Source organism: Amblyomma mixtum, chromosome 10, assembly GCF_055824585.1.
Source record: "Amblyomma mixtum isolate Tamu chromosome 10, ASM5582458v1, whole genome shotgun sequence".
NCBI lineage: Eukaryota > Metazoa > Arthropoda > Arachnida > Ixodida > Ixodidae > Amblyomma > Amblyomma mixtum.
In genome coordinates this window covers 96,252,301-96,258,623 of record NC_143021.1, presented here as the reverse complement: position 1 = coordinate 96,258,623, position 6,323 = coordinate 96,252,301, and positions in this window count along the sequence as shown.

The window sequence follows — 6,323 nt, the reverse complement described above, 5'->3', positions numbered from 1 at the left end:
TTGACCAGTCTCGCAAGGGGCCGCCTTTTCTAATCTTCGCGGCGGTTCCTGTGGGCGCAGACGCTCAATTTTTAGTTCCGCGCGTTGGGCTGAGAGAGGCGAACATTTTGAGACCTTTCCCGTCCCTTTCGCGCAACGCAAGTGAGAGTTACGCTCGTTTGAAGCTCGCCTAGGCAGACGCGGTCCCGCCTAGGCAGACGCGGTTGCCTCCCCGGCGGACGCGGTAAACGGTCTTCGAATTTTTAAAGGCACTTTGAACTGGCGGAGCTCGACGAAATTTACGCCACGGTTCGGCCGCGCCGGCGCGCATCTTGTGCAGTCATCGCCGACCCGCTGCTTGCACTGTAGCCGGAGCAGCGGGCGATTGAGCAGTCTCGCAAGGGGCCGCCTTTTCTAATCTTCGCGGCCGTTCCCGTGGGCGAATCCGCTCCATTTTTAGATCCGCGCGTTGGGTTTAGATCCGCGCTATCATTAACAATATGGTCGGGAAGGTATCTAAACTGTGAAGGATGAGGTAAATGGGATAGTTGGTTGAGAAGCAACAAAACTTTTAACCACACCAGCACTTCTCAGCATGAGGGGTTGTTTTAATAAATATTTTGTGTATTGGAGCTCCACAATACTGGTATTGCTGCAACAAAATGGCGATATTTCTACTTCACAGCTGCATCAGAATGCACATTTTCCGTTCTATAGTTGCCCCAGAACGCCCATTTTTGTTCTCCAAAAGCTTTTTTTTTTTAAAAAAGAACATATTTTGGCCATTCCAGCACTGTTGTCAGCGCTCCGTCACTCAGTCGCTAGCTTTCGTTGCAAGCAGCCACCGGAAGCAGGACTCCGAAAGTTCGCGAACAATGCTGAAACGGTGAGCGCAAGCGGCGCCTATGTGTTGATCCTGCGTGAACTGAACGAAGCCTTCAACGGTGGGCAGAGTCACGCGCGATCTTGCGATGCCACCATTATTAGGAAGTGCGCGCCCACGAAGTCAAAACCGCCAGACGCAAGAAACAGCAAAAACAAAGAAGGTGCCGTTTGGGCATTCGAATGCCAGTTCAGCGTCAATACATTCGGCTTTACGTGTTTGGCCAGTGAAATGCAGACTAAGACGCTGCCAGGTAAGCTGTAGGTACTCTGAGCAGCTCCGTTTTTCATAGTGAGGCGGGGCTAACCAAAGTGCAAGCGCAGAATAGAAGGCTTGATGATCGATACAACTCATGAACGGTACGACGAATACACCCTATGGCTTCACCGATTGGCATGACGCCGTGACATCTTGTACCTGTCAGCCTGTCATCACGAGTTTTTGCACGTTAAATGGGATTACTGAGGATTAGGCAGATTAAACACGACGATAGCGAAACCCGGTAGACGGCATTTGACGGAAGGCCTCCTTTCAGCGGAATTTGCCGATTACGGTTCTTGAGTTCTATTCGACAATTTTGACTTTTTCAGCTTCTCAGATTATCGGCTCTTGAAAAAAAGTATAGTATGTGATTAACGTAAATTAAACCAAGGATAAAAAAATTGAGTTCCAGAGCTACGTGAAACCACCCACAGAGTGTTTCCCGTCGTATGGTCCTCCTCAGAGTATTTTATAAATTCCGATCAATTAGTTAATTAGGTAAGATTAATTATGCTAAATTTTAAACATTCACTTTAGGTTAACGTGCTTTTTGTTAAGTTGTAGAGGAGCGTTACGAAAGAACCGATCAAGTTTTTTTGTAGGAGCGTGTCTTCCACGTGGTTCTTTCTTCAAGTTTTTTTTTAAAAAGCCCGCGAAATATGAAAACACCACGTGTTTTCACTCTTGCGCTACTGTACTGTCGCGTTGCAAGCCAGCTCTGAATGAACGAAGCGTGTGCGCTCACCGTGGCCAAGTAAGCGGCCGGGGCGTAGTTCGACGGGCTGCCAAATCATGAACAAAAAAAAAAAAAACGAAGACTACACTAGAATACACGACTTCACTACTTTCACTTCATTTTTTGGTTTGCCTGCGCGATGTCTCATAAAAGCCCTATCGCAATTGGCAGATCACGCCGTGCGCTTTCCATGCTGGAAGAATGTGCTGATCGCACTTTCAAGATTATGCTAAGAGCGGCGTCGACTGCTCACTTCCAGAAGGTGAGCGCGCACGCTTCATTCAGAACGCGCTTGGCAGCGCTACAATGCAGTAGCGCAAGAGCGCAATGAAGTGTTTTTGCTTTTTCATATTTAGCGAGCATTCCATGAAAACTCGAAAAAAGGGCCACGTACGTTGCTACAAAACACTGGATCGGTTCTTTCGTAACGCCCCTGTACAACTTAACAAAATGCAAGTTCCCTTACAGTAAACGTTAAAATTATGTATAATTGATCTTAAATAAGTAACTAATTAAGCGAAAATAAGAAATACTCTGAGGAGCGCCACACAGTGAGCAACAACATGTCGTTGGTTTCACCTAGCTACGCAGCAACCCTTTCTTTTTTTTGTAATCTTTGGTTCAAGTTCCGTGAAACACCCTGAATAGATTTGGCCTGCAATTGCGCCCATCTCGAATGAGGCAGGGGCCCTTGTGCTTGCCTCGTCCTCTGGAATAATGACACACGCACCATATGGCGCCTCTTGGAAAGCGCTTGGGTGCTTTATTTCGTTGCTAAGGCGTTTCACTAAAAAACCTAGGGTTCCGTGTTTTCAGTATTTCTTTTTTTTTCCATTTGCGGGTTATATGGTGTTTATTTTTTCTCTTTGGTTCGATGATTTTCGCTTTCTACTTTCAATGCCGGAGCGAAACCGGCGTTTATCGGGATAGGTGTTGTAAAGCGGCTGTATAGTTACTGGAGAAAATATAGCGCACCAGCTGAATTTTTTTATTAAACACATACCAAACACCCTACCCAATGAATTAATGCCCAAACGAGTAAAAATAAAATAGAAATGCTCTGACAGCAACGGAACGCTGTACGACGTAAGGTTATTCAAAATTTTGGCACGAATGTAGTTGGGAATACTGCCACCGCATTGAGCCCCTGCCAGTGATGGCATCGCTTGGATTGTCTGTAGTGTATGTAGTACATACACACGCAAATACTTGGAACGACGAACGCACGGCGCCGGATTTTCTCGTAATGGAACTATAATGCTTTAAAGAGTATAAAATGTTATATTTACACGTAGTGAAAAAAAATGGACACGTACATTGAGAGATTTGTCAGCCATCGGAGGAATGCGGTCAGAAAGCACACGTTTTACATTTGCACTTGATGGGGGGATGGCAAGAAAATCAAGAGATGGTTTTAACAAGACCGGCCATTCTTTACAGCGCGCTCTCCATAAGCTGTGAAAGCAAACGTCAGCAGATGTAATTTTGAACAGCGATTATTCTGAGATCCTTCTTTCAAAAACGGGTGGTCTGCAGAGCTCACAACAGGCGAAAATAATCCATTAAAGACTCCTTTGTCATCAATTCCTGCTCTATGGACGGGTCCACAACTTGCACTTGATGCCAGAAGTCATCGCTATCAAGTGAGTTTTCGCGGAAGCTGCGCATATATTTCTCGCGGACTTCATAGCTTGTCGAGTAGCGAATATATCGGTCTTCGCACCAAACGCTGACCATTCGGGAAGGTATTGACCAGTGAAGGTGCAGGCTAGATGAACCAGGATTGAGTACACGCGGCAGACAAGTGCCTCCTCTGATTCCAATGATTTTATTGCTGTGTTTATTGCCTCGATGTTCTATACCACGCGATTACACTTCACAAAAACTATATATACAGTCATGTCTTCGGGGATAGCGAGTACTGCTAGCAGGCTCTCGAGCTTTTCACCTTTTGTTTGATTGCTCTCCAGAAACCAAGAACATGAATGAATGCCAAAAAAAAAAGTACCAGCTCTCAGGGGAGCCACAGTGGCAAGTTGCCAAACTGGCAATGAGAGAGACGTGCAGGCAATGTGAAAATCCCGCCGTATTCCCCTGGAGCCTGTAAGCACTGCTGAGCCGAAAGAGCAGAAGATTTTGTCGGGTGGGGAGCTTGTCCTGGGTACTCTCGTGTCCTGTTGCGTTCCTCGTTACAGGAAACTTATGCCTGACCTACACACTTGAAAACCGTCACGCTGGTAAAGAGAAGACAAAGGAACGCGACAACAGAATTTGGTTTCGATTGAAAGGAATAGCACCAAGGACAGTTCAGTGCGGCTGTGTTCCGGGTGAACTAGAGAAAAAAAAGTAGAGTACATTTCTTCACTTGAAACTGGCATTCTTTTCTTCAAGGACGGCTGAAAATCAGTGTTCATTGGTTTTCCAGCATTCATATCAAAATGCCGCGGGGGTCATTTTTCGGAGTTTAACGGAGTTTAACGAATACCGAAAACACGGCATCTCTACTTGTAACAGGGTTAGTTGGTGCGATTGCAATGTTAGAACTACGCTCTCTTCAATAAACCGGCCTACACGGATTCGTGTACTACCAGTACGTGTGGGTCTTTGTTCTGTACAGTCCAGCCAGCGCAGCTCTAACGCAATATGTTTTCCTCTTTCCGACTTTCTACGGGAGCCAGATCAATTTCAGCTTAACTTCCACACTTTCACGCAGCTGCTGCGCGGCTTCTAGAACGGGTATGATAAAACGTTCCGCTGACAAACCACTTGCCCGAGTGCCTGGCATACCGAAGTTTACCAAACATGAACCGATGCTGCAAGCAGTAAAGCGACGGCGTACGCCGAACGGGCGCCGAAAAAGGGCATGCACCTCCATGTTCTTGGTGCTGGCTGGCTCCCCCTCTGAAGCCGACGGAAGTAATTTCGAGCCGTGAAGAAAAGAGGTTGGGTGCTCTGAAGGGCAACTCGAACCGCGAAAAGTTCTGGGAACCTGATAGAGCTTCAAGCCATAAAGAAAAGAGTCGCCGAGAGCCCCGCTGTCCTCCGAATGTCGTAAACCGGACCCCGCTTCCTACGCGTGCGCGAGCGCCCGTGCGTTCCGGTGGTGGTCCGGTGACGTCTCCTATAGTGCGCATGCTTATACCGGTTCTGTGGTATTCCAAGAGCGCCCACCTTGAGCGCGTACGCCAAAGAAGGGCCCTTGGAGCACACTTTCAGCATATCGAGTGCCCTCAACAATTTTTCAACCGAACATTCTCGTTCGAAAAATGAGGGGGGAGATGTCCCTTTGACACTCACCCAGCAGCAGCGGCAGCGGTGACGCCGATTGCCTTCATGCCTGGAAGTTAATCTCTCGACAACTTGCGCAGGAACTGCTACCATCGTGCACGAGCTGCGCACATCTATCGAAGACACCCCCCGGCCGTACGTCAGGAACGAGGAAACGCCCTCGACGGATTCCTACAAAAGTGGCCTGCTACCGAAGGAATCTACACTCACCCAGCAGCAGCGGCAGCGGTGACGCCGATTGCCTTCATGCCTGGAAGTTAATCTCTCGACAACTTGCGCAGGTTGGTCGACCCTTTTTGGACTGCTCTTGCTTAAGTTTTCTGTCAGTTGTGTATGGTGTCGGCCGCCGCTGCTGCTGAGTGCTGAGTGCATAAGTCTAAACAGTCTGAGTCTGAGTGCGTCAGACTAAAAATGTCTGATGAATGTCTTGCATGTCATGAAAAACTTTCTGACGATGAAGTGTTCTTGTCGTGCGCGGAGTGTGACTATAATTATCACATAGGCGCCTGCTCAGGAGTAAATCAGGCCAACTACAAGAAAAAATCGGAGATCGCAAAAAAAACATGGAAGTGCGCCACCTGCAAAACTGCACAAGCCCGTGGTAGTAGTCAGGGCACAACAAAGCAGAAAGAGGCCGGCCTAGACCTGGCAAAAGAAATTGCTGACATACAGAGCAAGCTTGCTACTGTACTGGAAATGAAGTCGAAGTTAGACAACATTGAGGCTATTATGACCACCGTGGGCTGCATTGAGAGCTCAGTAAAAGCAATGTCTGATAAATACGATGAAGTCCTCACGCGCATGGAAACTCAAAGTGCAGACATAACTGGCTTAAAGAAACGCATGGAAAAGCTTGAAGAAAAAGTTGATGACCAAGAAACTAAGAAACTGAGGCAAGAGATCAACAATCTCGAGCAGTATAGCAGACAGCAGAATATGGAAATACATGGACTGCCTCAGCATACCGACGAAAAGCTTTTAGACAAAATTAACCTTCTGGCCGATGAACTTGAGATTGCTCGACTTTCCGAGGCCGACGTTGAGGCGGTGCATCGACTTCCAATCAGGGGCGATAAAGACGCTTCGGAAAGGATAGCACCTGTGCTAGTTCGCTTTTCATCTCGTGTGACTAGGGACAAGTGGCTTAGCAAGAAGAATGAACTGAAGGACAAACAG